General features: G+C 41.2%; 2 protein-coding genes across 4 annotated transcripts in view; one reads left to right on the top strand and one right to left on the bottom strand.

The window, feature by feature from the left end:
- The window catches only part of FILIP1L (filamin A interacting protein 1 like), a 946987-nt gene extending 946529 nt beyond the window's left edge, over positions 1-458 (bottom strand). For both annotated transcript variants that reach the window (XM_085622364.1, XM_085622365.1), the window contains exon 1: positions 138-458. The gene's annotated coding sequence lies outside the window, so the exon portion shown is untranslated. The remainder of the gene's footprint in view (positions 1-137) is intronic.
- The window catches only part of CMSS1 (cms1 ribosomal small subunit homolog), a 1297886-nt gene that overhangs the window by 1028827 nt on the left and 246777 nt on the right, over positions 1-22282 (top strand). The window lies entirely within an intron of this gene.

The raw sequence follows: 22282 nt of genomic DNA, 5'->3' as shown, positions 1-22282 counted from the left end.
CCAAAGAAAGACACTGTAGCAAACTGCACCAATGCAAGCTCTTGAGTGCACCAGCAGCGGGGTCTCAATTGCTTTATAATAATAGTTTAGAGGCATTGGCCTTGATAAGCCCTAGAGGGACACATTATTCGACTCACCTGACTTCAAACGAGCATCAGCTGTGCACCGTAGGTAATCCTTTCCCAGACCTTTAAATCCTCCCAATCCACTCGCAGAAGCTGAAAGTTGTAAGGCCGTGCTCGTTGGACATAAAATCCCAGAGTGGTCCCGCCCGTGGTCCTCGTGCGGTTTCCCGCCTTGCGGCTGATGACGAGTTAACTTTATTTTCTTATCTTGCTTTTCAGCCCCATTGCCCGTTAATGCATCATGAATAAGGACCTGGCGCAGAGCTGCAGCCGGAGAGCAGGGCCGTGCTGCCGCGAAGGGACGTGAGGCCGGCCCGTCACCGGCTTGGACCTGCCTCTAAATATAGCCCGCCCACTTTTAGTACTGTACATCACTCTGCAGGCAGATGGTCCTGTCAGGAAGCTGACCCCGCTCTGAGGCTTTGTCAGTCTCAGCGCGTGGCCCGGGCACGACGGGGCGGCGGAGTAATGGGATCAGATGTAGTTAGCCATCTGGAACCCAGAGCCAGGGCAGTGTAGGTGAGCAGTGCACGGTCCAGTGCGCTTATATTCATGACAAGTGTCTGCTGAAAAAAAAAGAACATAGCGTTAAGTTGCATGTAAAAAAAAAAAATCTTGTGGTTTAAGTACAAGAGGTCAGGGTTTGCTCATGGCGACTGCCACATCAACTGAAATCTGTTTTCTTCTTTTGCTGTAAGCCGTGATGAGTTATCCCAAAAAAATGCATCTGAAGATGGTGCCTTGCGACATTTTATGTCTCCTGGCCCTTAGCAGTGTATAGGCCTCAATGCTGCTTTGATGAATGTATGCGGCTGAACAGCCTCGTGCGCTCCCATCTCTTGCACTCTACCTCATCCGCTGCGGTCACGGATGGCATCAAAGTCAGTGTATTTCTCTTTACACTGGGAAACGCCTCGTGTAACAGAGCTACACTGCTGTCACTACATTTCTAAATCCCTGACCATTGCCACCTGTAGGCATATCTTTTTCATAAGACAACAGAGCCATATGGGTTGAAAACACAATCATGAATTTCATTAGCTTTTCTAAGACATGCTTTACTATCCTGTATCCAGAGAAATATTTTTCCTGTTTTTGGTGAAATGTTTGTAAAATGTTGTCCTCCATTTTGAATGAAAGGAAGTCGTTGGGGATACATTTTGCATTTTTTTCTCTTGTTGACAACATTTTTCACTTCTCCATTTCTTACGTACCCTTTAACAAAATGTAAAAACATTTATTGTCCTGCAACGTGTTTGGTTGGCTGAAGCTGAGCTACTGATGCCTGTGTCTGTATAGTCACCCCCCTCCCAAATTTCTATGGAAGACTAAGGCCAGTTCTCACAATCCTGTATGTATCAAATTGGGTTATTGTTTGAGGGAGTGAAATACAGACTCAAACAACAACCACAATCCTTGTCAGGGTGAACCATGAAAGTCAGTAAATTAACCTGCACTTAACCCTCTGGTAGCTTGGCACAAAAGCAGTCTGCCTTAAATTAAAGGCACTGTGTTAAGTATGTATGCAGCAAACAAACAGTAATAAAGTGGAAATAAAACACAAGGAAAATCCCACACCAATTTAGAATAATAGAGAAACATATAGTTAATAAAATGACACCAAAACCAATTAAATCCATTCAATAAAACCTGACTTATGAATTTTAAGAGTTTTAAGTAAAAAATAGCGTGTAGTATCCTCAGGTTATGTATATATGTTCCCTTTCTCTTTGTAACTAGCTGCTCAGCCAGTGTGAGTGTTCCGTGTAGAATGTTGGTGTGAGTGACATGAGTAGAATGCTGGGGTGCCTCGTGTGTGAGTGTGGTCAGTTGTAAGATGGGCTGAGCAGCTAGGAGGCTGCTCCTGGTGGGGCTTGTTGTAACATCTACTTATGGACTCAATAAACTACATAAAATCATCTCAGCTACGTCTACGTCCTCACCTGAACACGTGGGGCTGCTGCAGCGTGGAATGCAAAATCCCTCCCTCCGTCACAGACCAAAGATCTCGCAAACACACACATTGAATACATTCGCTGGTGGGGCCCATAACACCAACATTCACTCACCATCGATCTATATTTTTCCGGGAGGTGATTATCTTCCAAACGCTGATATGAAAGGAAATGCCTTTTTACCCTAATGAGAAACACATCTACAGTACCTTCCGTAACTCATTAGGCCCTAAATTCTACTTTTGGTATTCCTCTCATAATTTTGGCGGTGGATCTGCTAGTTGCTGGTTTAAATGAATTTCTAATTCTTAATCATTTCAGTATAATACATTATCTACAAATAAACAACCCAACTCACTTGGCAATTTAGTCAATTCAATCTTTATCTAATTAATGCAAGTTAAATCATTTGTCATGCAAACTGTCAATCATCATATTTACCTATTCTGGCTAATTTGTCGTCCTCTAAGTCAAAGTTTGGTCATCAGTTCAGTCTGTCAAAGATTCAGGGAAACAGCTGTCCTGCAGTGTCACCGTCCTCTCCGTCAGCATAACATCAGGAAATGGATGATGCGACATGCAACCTCTCTATTCTACCATAATTTATAGTAAAATCAATGTTAAAAGTATCAAAGTTTGGGCATCCGAGTTTGCTGATTGGACAATCAGGGATCATCCTTTTGGGTTCTCACGAAAAATGTCTCTCGGGTTACGACCTTTGTCAGTTCCGGTGCACATAACAGTCTTTGTTCAAATAACTGGCTGACTTCCCAGAGCGTCCTTGAAAGGTACATGTTCTTCTGGGGTCAGGAAGAGGCCACTGTTGCTGGCATTCGCGCAGGCGCACTTCACCCAGGACCTCATGGTACGTCGTCGGTTAGGTCTATCACAGGAGGCAGCCATTTTATGGCAGGCCAAAATGGTCAACTTAAGCAAAAGAAACACAAAAACGTAATTAATACATAGAAATGACTAATAAAATGTTATTCCCTCGCTAATACCCATATGTGTGTGTATTTATCTAGCAGAAAGCAACACTCAGTGCGGTTTATACTTCCATAATAAAGCACAAATCACAAATACATCACAAAAGCACCATATAGCATGCAATATTCTAATTGTCTATTATTAGTATGCGTACATAATTAGTTTACATATTAATTAGGCCATGCAAATGCAAACCCACGTGTATTTCAGTTAATAATAAGGTTGATTATTTATTTTCCACTGCAAACTATTAGTTCTATTATAGTTAATTAATTAATCTAATTAGTATATAAACATGCAAATGGGGAGGGTATACAACATTTTTGTAACCCGCTCCAGCAATCCCCCCTTTGGTGATTTTATCACCATAAAACCAAAAATGTTGTTCTTTCTTTTACGGAATTTTAAAAATGTTTTCTTGCGCTTAATCATAGTTCAGTTTCCTCTCTATTTGCTGATTCATACATACTCTCCTTCCACTCTTCCAATTCTATCTCCTCCAATTCTATTTCTTGTTTCTTGTCTTTTCTACTTAATTTTTCTCTTTTCATTTTTTTCTTGTTTTTATTATGTCTACAACACATGCAACCTAATCTTATCATTAATATTATGAGAATCACACATGTTAATGGAAACAATATTTTACCTATAAATGTACTACGTATTTTAACTAAGAAGTTTTTAATAGCAGCTATTTTCTTTCCAATCTTCTCCCAAACACCTTCAACCTCCAGTGGTACAATTTCGTCATGCAATTCTGTAATATTCTTAATGTAAATTTTCAAATCTTTACTTTCGTCAGGAATGTAAGTACAACAATGTTGAACTTTCAGCATTCCACAGACTCCACCCTCTTTTGCCAATAGTAAATCAAGGGCAAGTCGATTTTGCATTACCATAGCACGCATAGCAACCATTTCAGTATCTACCAATAAAAATCCTCCAGCTGTGCTTGTTGACAAGCGATCCACTACTGTTGAAAGTTGTTTGCATTCAGAGATATTCCCACTGCTGGTATCAATGCTCCAAAAATGTCGCCTACAATTTCCGTCCAAGATTCTCTTTTACTACGTGTTAAATGATTAGCTAAACTATGTACACCATCTTCTCCTCTATCCATATGAAAGATTTTTGGAAAAACCAGGCCAACATAACATGTGCCATACCAATGGTCTGGCAAACGATAATATACCCTGTTCCCACAAATAAAATACAGTCCTGGAAAGACTGGATCTCTTCCACCTTTAAATCCCCATCCACCCATGATTTGGTATGTATCATGGCACTCACTATTACCTAAGAAATAACTATCATACACAGTTTGGGGCCGATTCACAGAACTAACTTAAGACAAAATCCTAAACTTACTACTTTTGGTATTCACAGAAGTTAGAATTTTGTCTTAAGTTTGTCTTAAGACAAACTTAAGACAGACTTAAGACAGACTTAAGACAGACTTAAGACAAAATCCAAACTTAAGTCTGTCTTAAGTCTGTCTTAAGTCTGTCTTAAGTTTGTCTTAAGACAAACTTAAGACAAAATCCTAACTTCTGTGAATACCAAAAGTAGTAAGTTTAGGATTTTGTCTTAAGTTAGTTCTGTGAATCGGGCCCCCTGATTCCTTCTAATGCATAACTTCCCTTTCTGTGGCCAATCCAAAGCTATAGTTGGGCTAGCTTCTCCTTTCAAATGTTTTTCCATTCCCACATCCCAGACTGTTTTCTCCACTTTCCCTTCTGCTGCCTTTCTTTGCATTTTCGATCTCCTTTCTTCAACCATGTCTAAGAATGTCTTTTCCTCTTTCTTCAAACTGCAAGTCAAATTGTTTCTAAAAATATACTCTAATGTTAGTTTCTTAGTTTCTAAGAAAAATTCATCCAATACTTTTGCAGGTTTTACCTTGTTTAGTTTGTTAATAGTAGGTACTTGCGCAAAAATGTTATTTACATCTGAGAAATAATACTCTAAGTTACCTGTCTGATAAAATAAACTAGCTATTACACTACATGTTATTCCATACGTTGCTGGAAGGTGGTGATAAGTCACTCCTTCTGAAACAGAGGCAGGTAACTGCATGCATACATAGCAGTCCCTTACATCCATTGTCTTTATATATTCATACAATAATTTTGAAAACACATTATTAGAAAAATCTGTTATAGACCTGTCCTTATGTAAATAATTACTATCTATTCTAGTCGGAACTACCTTTTGAACTTTCCCTATATTAGTGATGTTTTCATTATGTCCTTCTAATGTGTCTATAGTAACCTTAAAAGAAATTAGTAAAGCTAGTATACGCCAAAGAAGCATTAATAATCCTGTACAACAACAACACATTTTACACCATCTTTTCATGAATGTACATCTACTTTTGCTACTATCTATGTTAGCCATCTCGTTAAATTGGACTGTGTCTTTTGACTTAGCCTCTTCTACTTCACAACTAGATTTCTAACCCAAGGCTCTAAGCACCTACTTGGTTCTACCAGTTTCTATCTTTGACCTAATTAATTGTTTCTTCACCAACAGTTTTTCTCAATCTATTCAGTTTGGCATCTCATCGTTTTTCACTTTCCTCTCGTCATTCAAGTACAGAATCTCCTGAACTTCCGTTTCTTCTTCCCCGATGTCGGACAAGTTAACTCTCAGGATTTCTGATTCTTCTTCTTCTTCAACTACTTTCAGTACAGTCTCCTCTGGATTTCCTTGACTATCTGCCTCTTCTCCCTTTTCAGGCAGGGCCACGTACGTCCATTCCGGTGACTTATATTTCTGGTTAGCTTTCCTTGTTTTCTTGCTTTCTTCATTTGTACTTGTCTCCTCTTCTTTTGATTTCTCCTGGCTTGTCACTTCATTCACTTGTTCAGCTCTTTGTGAATTCACTCGTGTTAATCGATATCTTAATCTCTTTATTTTATTTGGCCAAACATCATCTTTTGCAACTCTTTTCAGTTTACCTCCTTTGTCATTCTTCTCATTTCTCCAAGCTCTCTTTCTCAGAATTCGACCTTCAGGTATCTCGTTTTCGCTTTCTTCAGACTCTGTCTCAACTTGCTTTTTCTCTTCAACAATTTCCTTTTCCACCACTTGTTTTGTTTTCCCTACTTCTGTCCCTCCTCGGGTCTCCGACACGCAATCTTCCTGCTGACTACTTGTCCCTTCACCTAACTCGATGTTGGAGTTCCCTACACCTCCTCGGGGTTCTTCCGCAGAAATCTGTCCCTCTCTCGCTGTACTTGTCCCTTGTTCACTTGAATTTGCTATTTCAGGTGGAATTTCTCTCAATCTTTCATCTTGTACTTCTTTTTCACCGATTTCTTTTACAGTTTCTTCATTGTCCTTTTCTTTGTTCTTTTTATGCTCTTTCCTGGAACGTCGTGTTCCTGGTTCGTTTTCAGAATCTGAACTAGTATCAGAAATCTGCAATCTTCTTCTCAGAGAGCTACTTCTGGGGACCAAAGTTAGACGTGGTTCTGTTTCCCCCCCTTTCAGCATTTTCTTTTGTTTTTGCCTCTCCGTCATCTGACTCAGTACTTGATTCTGATTCATCAAAGTATTATTTTTCTGTGCTGTCCACTGGATTTGGAATCCTCAATGTATGGCTTGCATGGACCCAGTTTTTCAGTCCAGCACACTTCACTGCTGTTGTTGTGGTCAGAATGACTTGTCTTGGCTTTCCCCACCTTGGGACCAAACAATTTCTTGTTCTGTGGACCTTTATCCTCACCCAGTCCCCTGGACTCAGATCATGGGCCTGCTTCTTTTCAAGAGTGGTGGCATCCGCTCCAACCTGATGAAACACAGAATGAACTGCGTCAGCCAGGCCTTTACAGTATTCTAACACCATGTCATCAGTTATAGTCATTAACTTGTTGACTGGTACAAACAAGTGTCTCATGGCGCGTCCCATGATTATTTAGTGAGGACTTAACCCTGTAGTTCTGTCTGGAATTGATCTAATAGTCATGAGTACTAGAGGCAAGACATCAGGCCATTTCATACCCGTGGCCAAACACATTTTCCCTATTCTATTTTTGATAGTACCATTCATTTGTTCAACCACACCAGAAGCCTCTGGTCGGTAGGCACAATGCAGTTTTTGTTGTACATTCAATGCTTCACAAATCAATTTCATAATTTCATTATGAAAATGTCCTCCTCGGTCTGATTCAATTGTCACTGGGAACCCAAACCTAGGGATGAACTCCCTCAACAATAGCTTTGCTACCGTCATCCCATCATTTCTTCTTGTAGGGAATGCTTCCACCCATCTAGAGAATAGACAAACGATAACCAAAACATACCTCAGTCTGTTACAGGGAGGCATTTCAATGAAATCCACTTGCATTCTGGTAAAAGGTCCTCCTTCTCGGCCTATTGTTCCTAGACTTACTACTGTCTTTCTTCCAGGATTGTACTGCTGACATATCAGGCATCTCTGACAAAGACTTTCTGTTACAAGTCTGAACTTTGCATTGTAACAGGTCTGCTTAAATGACCTGATCATGGCGTCTCTCCCTATGTGTCCCTGGCCATGATACATCCGTGCCATGGTACACATCATGCTATCAGGCATAACTGGTCTTCCATCTCGATAGACCCACACATGATCCTTTTCTCTTGGTGCACATCCTGCTTTTACCCACTGTTTCATTTCCTCTTCTCCTGCCTCTTCTTGCAACTGTCTTACTTCTTCCCAAGTTCCCACAATGTTAGTAAACATCAATGAGCAAGAAGACATTTCTCTTTCCTTTGCCCGATTTACCGAATTCTGATTCCGTGCACAATATTGTGCCATGTCATTAGCATACCTGTTTCCGATGGCAATATAACCACCACCTTGACTATGAGCAGCACATTTCACAACAGCCAATTGTCTACGCAGCGGTATCGCCTCAAGCAATTTCCCTACCACTTCAGCATTCCTTTCAGATAGGATGCTTCCATTACTGCTGCGAGTGCACATACTGCGTATGCTGCACTCAGCACTCCTTCATCTGTTCTCAAACAAGACTCATCAACAAACATCACAAAATCACTTTCTGGCAGAGGTACATCTTTTATATCTGGTCGTGGTTTTGTGCAAAAATCAAGTACATCCAAACAATCATGATCTGCTTCATCTCTTACCTCCACATTCTCAGCATCAGGCAACAACGTTGCAGGATTCACATTCAAACATCTTGCAAGACTCTCATTGGTTGCACCTAATATGACCTTCTCAAACTTTGTCAGTCGACTGTGTGTCATATACTGAGTACGACTCCTTGTTAACAGGATTGCCACATCATGAGGTACAAACACTTTCAATGGATATCCCATCACAATTCCTTCACTCTGCTCCAAACTTCGGCATGTAGCAGCTACCGCTTTCAAACATCCAGGTAAAGCTACAGCTACTGGGTCAAGCATTGATGAAAAGTATGCAATTGGTCTCCTCATCTTTCCATGCTTCTGTATTAACACAGAGAGTGCACATCCATTTCTTTCGCTGCAATACAATTCAAACTCTTTCTCATAGTCGGGCATACCTAATGCAGGTGCTTCACACAAACCATCTCTCAACCGTTTAAATGCTGCCAATTCTTCCTTGCTTAAATCATGAGGTACAAACACTTTCAATGGATATCCCATCACAATTCCTTCACTCTGCTCCAAACTTCAGCATGTTGCAGCTACCGCTTTCAAACATCCAGGTAAAGCTACAGCTACTGGGTCAAGCATTGATGAAAAGTATGCAATTGGTCTCCTCATCTTTCCATGCTTCTGTATTAACACAGAAAGTGCACATCCATTTATTTTGCTGCAATACAATTCAAACTCTTTCTCATAGTCGGGCATACCTAATGCAGGTGCTTCACACAAACCATCTCTCAACCGTTTAAATCCTGCCAATTCTTCCTTGCTTAAATCAATGGGGTCTTTCACATCACTTCTCGTCAGTCGTACCAAAAGTTTTGCAATCAGAGAAAAGTTACTAATCCACTGACGACAATATCCAACCATTCCCAAAAACATTCTCACCTCTCTTAGGGTCATGGGAGCTCTCATTCCTTTTATGATCCTGATTCTGTCTATTGTTATTTTCCTTAGTCCCTTCTCAATATTATGTCCCAAATACTGTAATTCTTTTTTACAAAATTGCAATTTCGATGGTGACACTTTAAGTCCTCCATCTGCCAGATGATTCAGTAAGGCTATTGTTTCTACTTCACAAGCTTCACGTGTTTTCGACGCCACCAGTAGGTCATCGATGTACTGAACTAGTACAGAACTTTCGGGCATTTCTAGACTCTCCAAAGACTTCTTCAAAAGCTGATTAAATATTGAGGGGCTCTCTGTATACCCCTGTGGGATTCGGCACCATGCCAAAATACGCTCACCAAAACGAAATGCAAAAATGTGCTGACTGTCATGGTGTAATAGAATGGAAAATAAAGCATGGCACAGATCAATCACTGTATACCATTCTGCATCATGGGGAATCTGATACAAAATCACTGATAGATTTGGTACAATGGGACAACATGATACAACAATTTTATTGACCTTTCTCAGATCTTGCACTATTCTGAATTTCCCATTAGGCTTTTTCAGTCCCATTATTGGTGAATTACATGGACTACTCATTATTTCTCTCAAAATTCCTTGCGTGATCATTTTTTCTATCGCAGGAGTTACTCCTTCACTTATTTCTGGTGTCAATTGATATTGTGGGACGTTTGGATAGGTTACTCCTTCTTTTACGGTTATTTTTATTGGGTCTACATTTCTCATTAGTCCTACATCTTCTCCAGTGAAATCCCAAACTTCCGCTTTTACAGACTTTTTCAATTCTTTAGGTAATTCATCAGGGTTGAATACAGCATATGTTTCAGTGACCTCATTTTCTCGGTTAGCTAGGGTCATTTTATACAATACATCATCATCTGGTGTTTCAAAGGCTATTCCATCCGGAGTACAGAATATAGTGCAATTCATCTTGCACAACAGGTCCCTACCTAATAAATTCACAGGACTGGTGTCGCACACCACAAAGCGGTGCATCTCTGAAAATGTCCCTATGCTAACTTTCACTGGTTCTGTAAGGTACGTCTTAATCTGTCTGTTGGACACACCAACTACTTGGATCGTTTCATCCGAGAGAGGAAGATTCTTAACATCAGCTGATCTAACAGTTGATCGAGTAGCACCAGTATCGACTAAGAAAGTAATATTTTTATTATTAACCTTCCCATCTACAAATGGTCCTGTCTGGTCTACTTCTAGAGTTGCGCCAAGTACGCACTCTTCCTCCTCCCTTTGGCACCGTCAATAGCTTTCTTCTGAATCACTTTCATCGCGTTGCAGCCAATACTGCGAAACAGCGTGTGGCAGCTTATTTACCTGTTCTTCATTGTAGAATCCCGATTCATTACTATACTTCTGAGAGTTTCTGCTCTGTGGAAAAGGCGGTTTTGGCACCTGATTCTGTGGGGTAACAACCTGCTGCTGTTGCTGCAGTTGACCACTCACCTCATGCTGCACCTGTTGATTCAATGATGGATTTTCATTGTTAGTACTTGGGGGAAATTTACACTCGGATTTCCAATGCCCTATCCTACCGCAATTATGGCATGGGAACTTCTTTTTAGCTTCTTCTATATTACCCTTTCCTTTCCCAGGACTAAATCTCTGTCTCGTTCCTGTGTCCTTCGTCTGTTCTACTAATTGGGCTTCCTGTCTTTCTGCTACTTTTACCTGTGCCCACATAGCTTTTTCTTTCAGTTTTCGCTGTTTTGCCTCAATCTCATCACTAAAATATTTTGCATGTCTTAGTACTTCATCTATTTTCCTATTTTGCCAATCAACAGTATGTTGTTTAATCATTTCACCAATTTCTGGACGTAAACCATATACAAATCTGTATACAAAGTGACTCAAATCCTTCTCACTCAAATTCTCATCTCCACTAAACTGCTTAAAAGCTAGTATTAGTCTCCCATAATATGCATGCACTGACTCCTTACTTTCTTGATGTGTTCGGTCAATTTTTACCCAATCTGTCTCTTTAGGGGGTACCTTGTTCTTCAAAAATACCATAATCTGTTCATATTTCTTCATTACCTCAGGGTCTGGAGCTCCTGTTTTAGGATCCCTAGGGTATTCTTGAGTTGGCCAATTTATCATCAATTTGCACTCTGTCCATAAATCTGCTGGCACTATTATGTCAAATAGACTATTCAAATCAATCCATAGTACTTTAGACAATTTTACAAATCTGTCTACCTGCCTATACCACTCGACAGGCTTCTTGCGCAGTCGAGGGAAATCATTTGTGAATGACAAAATATCCCGTCTTGTCCATGGGACATGTACGTATCCTCCTCCCGGAATCTCTCTCATAGGGTATTCTGTCACTACTTTTTCCTTTTCTCATACAGGGAATGCTGAAAATGTCTTATCTGAGGCATCATCCCGTTTTCTATACCACCTGCTTCTCCATTTATCCACATCTCCCCACTTTCTCAATAAAATAATTATTTCCTTAATCTGCCCTGTTCGTCCTGTGGTATTCATGTTTTCAATATCTTTTTCGGTGAAATCTACTCGATAGGGTTTCTGTAAGGCTCTTACTTTTTCAATGTCTATTCCCATCTCATTTGCCACTTCTTCTAACCTTTCATGTAGACTTTTCGCTCTCCATGTCACACTTTTGCATAAAAACAGTAATTCCTCATCCTGGTAAGTTTTCAATTTTTCTGTGGGAATAGTCCCTACTATTAATTCTTCTAATACTATTCGTAACTTGGCCACATCAATCGATTGGGATTCTTTGTCTTTTCTCTGCAAACTCCTTAACCACTCACTTAACTCCTCTGTAGATGGTCCTACTGGCTTCTCTGCATTTCCTTGTCCAAAATCTTTTTGTGTTTCTGGCATCTTCTCTATCATTGTCATACGTCTCTCAGCACAGTTCTGTCCTAAAAACGGGTTATTTGAAAAATTTGGTTCCATTATATTCATAGTCTGTCTCCATGGATTCTCATTCTGACTCACTCTTGGTTGCTCAACTGGTTTATTACCTGTATACGGAATTGTCAAACAATGCTCACTATCTTTCTGCTTGTCAAATATAGGCATTACTGGACCTATCGTTACGGGAACAGTTACCGCTTCTAGATTCTTAGTTAATTCTCTTATTTTCTCAGTCAATTCTAGTGTCGTTTTTGCTTATTCTGCCGAATTTTCACCATTTGTTCTATTTTCTGTGTTTCTTTCTACTTCTCTAATAGAGTTACTCTTTTCTAAATCCTGTGACACTGGTTCTGTCTTAATAATTCGTAATGTTTCTTTCATTGGGGCACTTGGTGATAATATTTCTGGTTCTGGTCGATACGGTGGTGGATTTTTATAAAACATGTCATCGAGAACATCATCCTCTGACTCATTCGCTCCATATATTCTCGGTTCTACATTATGCCTCTTTTCTACACATTTTCGTCCTTCATTCTCTCCTGTAGTTCTTACGGGAAATAAGCCCTCAGTCATACTCGCTTCTCGCCACCTTCTCATTCGATCATTATGGTTTTCCTGTCCGTTCTGTCGACCAAACATGTACCTATATCTTCCGCCACTTCTCTGTCTCTCTCGTTCATGCATCTCATCTTCCCATTCTGTCAATGCCTCGAACTTTGTCGGTCTAGGTCTTGGTTCTAAATTCATCATTTTCTCTCTCAAATTTCTCAAAACTGCCAAATTAAATGTACCATGTTCGGGAAAAGCTAAGACTCCGTCGTCTTTTGTATATTTTACCCAATTATCTAACCAAATACAAGTATGATACTCGTATTTTGCAACCATGAAGGATGTGGGCGTTTTCGATGGAGGAAGTAACTGTCTTTCCCTTGTCACAATTGATTTGTCCTTCTTAAACCACCCTTTAATTTTGCTAAATAATGTCTTTTTCTTCTTTTCTGTTGGATCGTAATACATTTTCCTGTCTTCTGTGTATCGCTAGTCTCTCTTTACAATGGTACGGTTATTCTGTCAAATTGCAGCGTGACTCACACTAACGCACCAATCCGGATAGTCTACGTCACTATCTCAATTCTCAAATCCCAGCGCGACTCACACTAACGCACCAATCTGGAACGTTTTACGTCACCCTGTATTTTCTCCAATCCTAGCGCAGCGTACACTAACGCACCAATCCGTAGCGTTTTACAGTTCTGACCGACTGTTCAATCCCAGCGCGGTCGTTCTGACGTCAGCAGCCGCTGCGGCAGCTCCTGCTCCTGTCTACCCCTCCTTCACAAAACCACTCGGTAGGTTTTTGTTTCAATTTCTACAATTCTGTTAGTAACAACATAGAAACATCTCCATTGTCCGCTTCGCTAACCAAAGAATAGCAATAGATCTTTCTCACGAGAATTCCGTCTTTCCCGAGAGCAGCGCTTACCTCTGCCCTACTACGGAATCGTTACTTCCGTTGATAAAGTAGCACATCCCTCTACTTCACCCTTCTAGCAAGCATCAACTAACCGCTTCTCTAGAATTAAGACACCTGGTTGGAGACCCAATGCTCCTGAGAAATAAAACCAGAGTTTCGCAATTAATCGGAATGCCTTTCATACACACACTTTCATACGGAAAATGTAGTACATTCACACAGAATTCTGTCTTTCCCGAGAACAGCGAACAGTCTGTCCTACTACAGAATTATAACCTACGTTAACAAAGCAGCGCTTACCTCTCCTTTGTCCTTCTAACAAGCTCAGAGAGTACCTATTACCTTTCCAGTGATAAGTGTTATCGGAATGCCAGTTGGATCCCTGGTACCTAAGATCGGAATTTCACAGGTAACCTTTGCTATCATACACACTTCTTTCAATACAGAAATTTCTCTAATGGCAAAACGCGACGATGCTACCGATCCCAACCCAGACAATGCGTTGTGCAACTTCAATCGCTACACGTTTTCTCCTATTTACTTACAGGATAACAACAATTCCGTCTTTCCCGAGATCAGCGCTTGCCTCTGCCCTACTACGGAACTGTTACACACTTCCGATTTCCTACATCCCAGAAGCCGTGCAAACTACATGGAACTCAACGCAACTCAACATAGAGTGTTAGTACATAAATCAATACTAATCAATAACCAATAATCAATAAGCTATATACAAGCAATAATCATCAAACCAAAACAATAACAAACCATCATGCTGCTACCAGAAAAACTGCTGCAGCGTGGAATGCAAAATCCCTCCCTCCGTCACAGACCAAAGATCTCACAAACACACACATTCAATACATTCACTGGTGGGGCCCATAACACCAACATTCACTCACCATCGATCTGTATTTTTCCGGGAGGTGATTATCTTCCAAACGCTGATATGAAAGGAAATGCCTTTTTACCCAAATGAGAAACACATCTACAGTACCTTCCGTAACTCATTAGGCCCTAAATTCTACTTTTGGTATTCCTCTCATAATTTTGGCGGTGGATCTGCTAGTTGCTGGTTTAAATGAATTTCTAATTCTTAATCATTTCAGTATAATACATTATCTACAAATAAACAACCCAACTCACTTGGTAATTTAGTCAATTCAATCTTTATCTAATTAATGCAAGTTAAATCATTTGTCATGCAAACTGTCAATCATCATATTTACCTATTCTGGCTAATTTGTCGTCCTCTAAGTCAAAGTTTGGTCATCAGTTCAGTCTGTCAAAGATTCAGGGAAACAGCTGTCCTGCAGTGTCACCGTCCTCTTCGTCAGCATAACATCAGGAAATGGATGATGCGACATGCAACCTCTCTATTCTACCATCATTTATAGTAAAATCAATGTTAAAAGTATCAAAGTTCGGGCATCCGAGTTCGCTGATTGGACAATTGGGGATCATGCTTTTGGGTTCTCACGAAAAATGTCTCTCGGGTTACGACCTTTGTCAGTTCCGGTTCACATAACAGTCTTTGTTCAAATAACTGGCTGACTTCCCAGAGCGTCCTTGAAAGGTACATGTTCTTCTGGGGTCAGGAAGAGGACACTTTTGCTGGCATTTGCGCAGGCGCACTTCACCCACGACCTCATGGTACGTCGTTGGTTAGGTCTTTCACAGGAGGCAGCCATTTTATGGCAGGCCAAAATGGTCAACTTAAGCAAAAGAAACACAAAAACTTAATTAATACATAGAAATGACTAATAAAATGTTATTCCCTCGCTAATACCCATATGTGTGTGTATTTATCTAGCAGAAAGCAACACTCAGTGCGGTTTATACTTACATAATAAAGCACAAATCACAAATACATCACAAAAGCACCATATAACATGCAATATTCTAATTGTCTATTATTAGTATGCGTACATAATTAGTTTACATATTAATTAGGCCATGCAAATGCAAACCCACGTGTATTTCAGTTAATAAGGAGGTTGATTATTTCTTTTCCACTGCAAATTATTAGTTCTATTATAATTAATTAATTAATCTAATTAGTATATAAACATGCAAATGGGGAGGGTATACAACATTTTTGTAACCCGCTCCAGCAGGGCCAGCCCACTACATTTTTGGCTACGATCTGGAGCTCATCTCGCGCACTAAAGGTAGTCTGATGCCAACTAAAGATGTGGAATACAGCAGGATTATGTGTAGGAAAGGACCTACTACATGTACTGATGAAGAGCAACAAGAATCAAGTAACACAACAAAAGGTATCCGGTCAAGCACGCCTCGAAACCCCACCAGTGTCCAATACACCGGACAGCCCCAACCCAGGCATGCAGTGCTGCCATCTCCGTGTTTACAACACCAGAAAATATGCTTTCAAGCCAGCCTACACCTTGCAGAAGAACCTACGCCACAAGAAACGTCTACAGTGTCTGATGTTGTAAAGTAACCTGTGGTTGCCTGAGTTTCCACCTCCAGTGCGGAGTGTCATGCTGCCGTTTTGCGTAAGGTTGTCCTTCTGTAAGTTTATCATTTGTGACTGTGTACATGCTTAAAAGGTTTCCTTGCCTTGCTTTTGTGACATTTTCAAATTAATTCGCTTTCTTGTAAGTGCAGGACTTGAGGAGTTCAACTTGTGCCTGTTCACATCACTTTTGCTTGTTTACAGCGAACAACAGACTTTCCTACGTTGTGGCCACTAGAGTAACAGTTACGCTGTAATTTGAATTTAAAATACTGCTCGCGCCTTACCTGGTCAGTAGAGTCGCGCGGAGCAGCTCAGGAGCCTTTCGCGACGTCTTGATCTATGTTGCCTATGGACGTTTTGAAGCTTGAGCGCGCTGTGTGCCACTCTGCATGTTTCTCTTGTGCGTGCCGCCATCTTGTGGCTGGAGACCCCAGCCACTCTATTCAGTTTCAATTTGTTTAATTGACAACCACGTTTTGTTTGGCAAATAAAGTCTTACAATAGTTGAATGTCAGCGCCACCACCTGTGACGCTTTACCTGACCGTTCTTCTAGTGAGTACAACGGTAGTCTCTACAGGGAGTGAGTTCGAAATTAAAAATGGTTTGGACACTGGACCTTGCCGGGGGATTCTACTGGTGAGTCTTCAGTTCCCGTCAAGCCCCGATGCTTTTGAAGTCTTGTTTGAGCATTTCTGTCCTCATGCTGCTTGGAACCTTGCTCTCTACTCTTGTCCATTGTACGCAATTTGTTTTCTGGACTGCCTGTTCCATATGATCGCGGTGACTGGCACACCATTGACATTCATCTTTACTAGTTATAACGTCTTCATTGCCTTACTTTCACAGCCAAAAGACATTTATGGATTTGCAGAAATTTTACTTTTGTGTCTTGTTTTCACAGGTACAAGACATTTAGCGATCTACAGTAATTTTGTATTTTGCATTTTGGTGTTTTAGATCTCACACGTTTCTGTCTCTTAACATAGTATCCCAGCTTAAGGGATGGGAGTGTTTTCTAGTCCCATGTCTCTTATTCATGCATGTTTTCTTTACAGATGTTGTATACCTGCCTAAGGGATGGGAGTGGGTCTTAGTCCCACATCTTTTTTTCACGTGTTTTGTAACTGTTTAAGGGGTGTTTACCTTTGTTATTTTTGGTATGGGTTTTATCCCCATTTCCAAGTCATTGGTTCTCGTACCATGTTGGACATATTTCTTTTTACGTCATCCCTTACACTACTTGGGTTTGATGTACATCCTTTCTTTAGGATGTGTGTTTTGGGTGTTAGTCCCATTTACACGTTTATCGTCATTGTTTTGTCCAGTGTGTAAGCTGCCTTGCACCTCACCATGTTTTTTTTACGTCGTCATGTAGTGTGTGTAAGTCACCCTGTGCTTCACCTCAACGTAATGTTTGCGTGTGCCACACTGTGCTGCACCTGTGTTGTTCTCGTGCTGCGCATGTCTTTGGGTGTCAGTCCCATGCAACGTTGTCATGTGTGTGTAAGCCGCCCCGTGCCTCACCATGTGTTTTTTACGTCGTCGTGTGTGTGTGTAAGTCACCCCATTTTAGAGGAGACAGTTCCTTTGGATGACAAGTGGAACGCGCACTTTGCGGCTCATCTGTAAGCCGTATGGATGTTTATTGGCTCAATCCCATTTGGGTAAAATGCAAGCTGTTTGACAAACTACATATCCCAGCAGGGAGTGGGACACTCATACGAGCAGCCCATTGGAGGGCAACTATTGAAATTAAGGTGCGTCAACAGTGGTGCGATGTATTAGAGCAAAGCCTATGACTAAGGAATGGTTTCCGAAACGCGTCAGGCGGACTATAATGACAAAGTGCCCTTTGCCACTTGATGGTTGATAAAGATTTTTTAAATCGTCTGTCTCCCGAGTGCGCCCTCATTTGCTGAGCAAACTGTTGAAAGATGTATTCATGGCGGCTCCAGGCCATGGAGGGCAGCACCACCCCGAGGATTTGATGGGGGCATGGGGTTCGGAATTGTGCCGAGCTCTAAAATGGGGAGACAGTTCCTTTGGATGACAAGTGGAACGCGCACTTTGCGGCTCATCTGTAAGCCGTATGGATGTTTATTGGCTCAATCCCATTTGGGTAAAATGCAAGCTGTTTGACAAACTACATATCCCAGCAGGGAGTGGGACACTCATACGAGCAGCCCATTGGAGGGCAACTATTGAAATTAAGGTGCGTCAACAGTGGTGCGATGTATTAGAGCAAAGCCTATGACTATGGAATGGTTTCCGAAACGCGTCAGGCGGACTATAATGACAAAGTGCCCTTTGCCACTTGATGGTTGATAAAGATTTTTTAAATCGTCTGTCTCCCGAGTGCGCCCTCATTTGCTGAGCAAACTGTTGAAAGATGTATTCATGGCGGCTCCAGGCCATGGAGGGCAGCACCACCCCGAGGATTTGATGGGGGCATGGGGTTCGGAATTGTGCCGAGCTCTAAAATGGGGAGACAGTTCCTTTGGATGACAAGTGGAACGCGCACTTTGCGGCTCATCTGTAAGCCGTATGGATGTTTATTGGCTCAATCCCATTTGGGTAAAATGCAAGCTGTTTGACAAACTACATATCCCAGCAGGGAGTGGGACACTCATACGAGCAGCCCATAGGAGGGCAACTATTGAAATTAAGGTGCGTCAACAGTGGTGCGATGTATTAGAGCAAAGCCTATGACTAAGGAATGGTTTCCGAAACGTGTCAGGCGGACTATAATGACAAAGTGCCCTTTGCCACTTGATGGTTGATAAAGATTTTTTAAATCGTCTGTCTCCCGAGTGCGCCCTCATTTGCTGAGCAAACTGTTGAATATATATATATATATATATATATATATATATATATATATATATATATATATATATATATATATATATATATATATATAATCTACTGGCGGTCGCCAGTAGATAGTTATAGTTAGGACCATGTTTCCATAGGAAATCCGCAACATTCTATTTTGAATAACTTTGGCGCCGGTCGACGAATCCTCGCGAATTTTTCTAAATAGGTGGGGCGCTACGCTCCGCTCCTACCCTGAAAGTCTCGGGGGGATTCGTCAAGTGGGGGCTGAGATAAAAGGGGGGTCCCAAAACGCGTTTTTCCCATGCATTTTTCCATAGGACCTTTAGACAGAGCTACAGCCCGAACGGCTGAACAGAATTTAATGAAATTTGGCAGAGAGGTAGTCCTCAGGTCAAGGAAGTGCCTTTTGTAGGTTTGGTGTAAATCTGTTCAGTAGATTCTGAGAAAATAGCCTTTAAATCAATATATATAGCTGAGCCAGCTTACGGTGCGCTTAAGGTGCGCTTACCGTACGCGTACGGTGACGTGCGCGAGCGCGATTCTGATTGGCCGTTAGATCTTAGTAAACATTCGAATCGGTCGAAACCAGGAAGCGGCGGCCGCCATTTTCTCTCTCGCACTCTGACAGGGGGTTGAAAAACAAAGTGCAAAAACATGTAAAGGGGCTGTTTAGACAGCTCCCAAGCACCTAGCCATGTCGAGGGAGTCCCCAACGATCCCCCAAGTGAAAAAAGGGAATTTTAATTTTTTCGATTACGCTTACCGTACGCGTACGGTAATAAATAATAAAAAAAAAAAAAAAAAATCCACAATCTCCCCACCCCGTGTGCAAATGGTGCCTGAAGGGCACTATTTGTGCATGGCTTATAACTGCTGAACAAATCATATATTTTACCTGTCACAACGATGCTCATCATATGTCCTCCATGTGCGCACCGCGTGCTCACTGTGCGCGCACGGTGCGCGCACGGAACGAACTGCGTTAAGTGGGCGCGCACGCCACAAATGGCGTAAAGTAACTTAGCATTTAAAAAACCGTACAAATTCACTGAAAAAACCATAGGTTTCACACACGTTATAGTTAGGAATTAGCATTTAAAAAACCTTGCAAATTCACTGAAAAAACCATAGGTTTCACACATGTTATAGTTAGCTGGACAATTTAATGATAAAAAAACAATGAAATTCCCCCGTTATAGTTACTGTAGGCAACTATAACTCACGCGACCGTAATCCTCTGCTGATGACATATGTGTCTTTATGAAAAAAAAATATTTGTAATATATGTATAGCTAAAATTTAATGGAAGAAGACATGGGCAAATAAGTGTCTAAATACAGTATTAGCATCAGCAGAGGATTACGGTCGCGTGAGTTATAGTTGCCTACAGTAACTATAACGGGGTAATTTCATTGGTTTTTATCATTAAATTGTCCAGCTAACTATAACATGTGTGAAACCTATGGTTTTTTCAGTGAATATATATATATATATATATATGTGTAACTCATTTCTAGCATAAAACATCAGGAATTGAATATATCATAAAGATATGTGAAGCAAAGCATGCCTAGCATTCAAGGACAAGATACGCTGGGAATGTGTCCACACCCCCACGCTATCTGACTGATCCACACCAGAGGGGTACACTCCTGTCGGCATTGCTGCCACTCCGGAAAGCGGGTCGGGCGTAAACAGGCCCTACTCGGCCCGACGCCTGTACAGGGCTCTGGCTGTTGCCTCCTTTTCTGCTTCATCTGATCCTTTTTTCTTATTACCGTGAAGAAATGGGTTACTATGCCTTTCCCAGTTTTAGTTTTTTTCGCTAACCTTTAGTTTAATTCCTTCTTTTACTCGCAGTGAGTGTGGCTTGGCTCATTCACGACCGCTGCAATAGGACTGCGTGCGCTCACATTAGTCCATTCAGTCGGTGAATGTAAGAGGGAAGTAGAGTATCCCATATATGAGTCTTGTAGTTCACTGTTTGGGTGGTCCCATGTTGGGGGGCTGCCCTGGGTTGGTAGTTGAGGGGTTTTCCGTTAGTGTTTATCATGCAGACCACACAAAGAGCAGTTTGAGCTACCGCTTTGTAACACCGCGAGACATAGCACATTCAGATGAGGTACAGAGTGCTCTTGCAGTTCCCTTGGATGTGATCTGGCCCCTTTCTTTCTCTTCTTTTGTGCTCTAGAATGACTAGAATAGGTGCACTAACATTGAATGTAGGTGAATGGGGACTGCGCATAAGCATCATTGCATGCGACAATACATTCGAAGACGTTGTGCGCAGATTACGCTGCTTCAAGAGACCTACATCGCCAAAGGGGAAGAGAGTCGCTTGAAAAATCGTTGGAGAGGACAGTGTTATAGCACCACTTGTTCAGGCTTTGCAAGGGGGGCACTCATGTGTTTGCCGGGGACAGGCACATGCCTACAGAGGTGGATCCAGAGGGCTGCTACATATTAGTGGAGGGTTAGCTAGATGGTAGACCACTGTTGGTGGGGCGCATATATGCACGGAATACGCGGCATTAGGCATTTTTAGCAAGTTTATTACTGGTGCTTACACCAATCCATGGAAGGCATTTAAATGGAAACTTTAACAGCTTGCTATGGCATATAGAAGATCAAAACTCTGATTTGACAGATGGGTTCCTCCATGAGAGACAGATGAATTTCTGTGGGCACTGAGAGGAGATAGTTATAGTTGTATTTTAATTTACTTGTTAGTAAGCACAAATGATTGTTTTCAGTTAATACGGATTGCGTGTAGGAGTTTTGTGTAGTTCATGTACACAGATTTGGAGTTTGAATTAGTGAATTTATTTTGTAGTGTTAAGCTCACAAGGGGGTGTTAAGACACATGACTTGTTTAATAACTTTTCCACTATTGAAAAGATGCCGGTAAGTGTCACGAATGAGGGATTCTGGGTAATGTAGTGTGCAGTTTTTTCGATGTATATTATAATTAATGTGTATTATTAGGGATTAAGCATTTTAGTTTTGAGTCGTTGTACACGTTGAACAGAGAGGACTGATGGGTTATTATTTTGCATTGTAGTTACCCCTGAGGAAGGGAGTCATCCTGAAATGCATTGGGTTTAAAGCAATAAGGATGTGTCATGAGGAACTGAGAACCCTCCATTGATGCTTAGAGAGAGCCTCACAAGGCACTTGGGAACATATGAATACAATTGAAGAATGTAAATGGAAAGAGGAAACTTGAAAAATTATCGGATTACATATGGAATATTAGTGGAATAAAAAGATTGAAATTCAGTATACACAATTGGCTGTGCATCTTGTTGAAGAACCAGACGGGGCTCTTTTTTGGGACATACATACACAGCGCGCACGGACGGAGCACGAACCAAGATAGCACGCCGGCTACGCCATGGAGTATGATGAACATTTGAACAGAAATCATGAGTGCACTCTACCATTCTTTGTGTGCTTACA

The sequence above is a fragment of the Triturus cristatus genome, chromosome 8 (genome assembly GCF_964204655.1).
Source record: "Triturus cristatus chromosome 8, aTriCri1.1, whole genome shotgun sequence".
Taxonomy (NCBI): domain Eukaryota; kingdom Metazoa; phylum Chordata; class Amphibia; order Caudata; family Salamandridae; genus Triturus; species Triturus cristatus.
The sequence above is the reverse complement of the archived record's forward strand: the minus strand, read 5'-3'. Positions and strand labels throughout refer to the sequence as shown.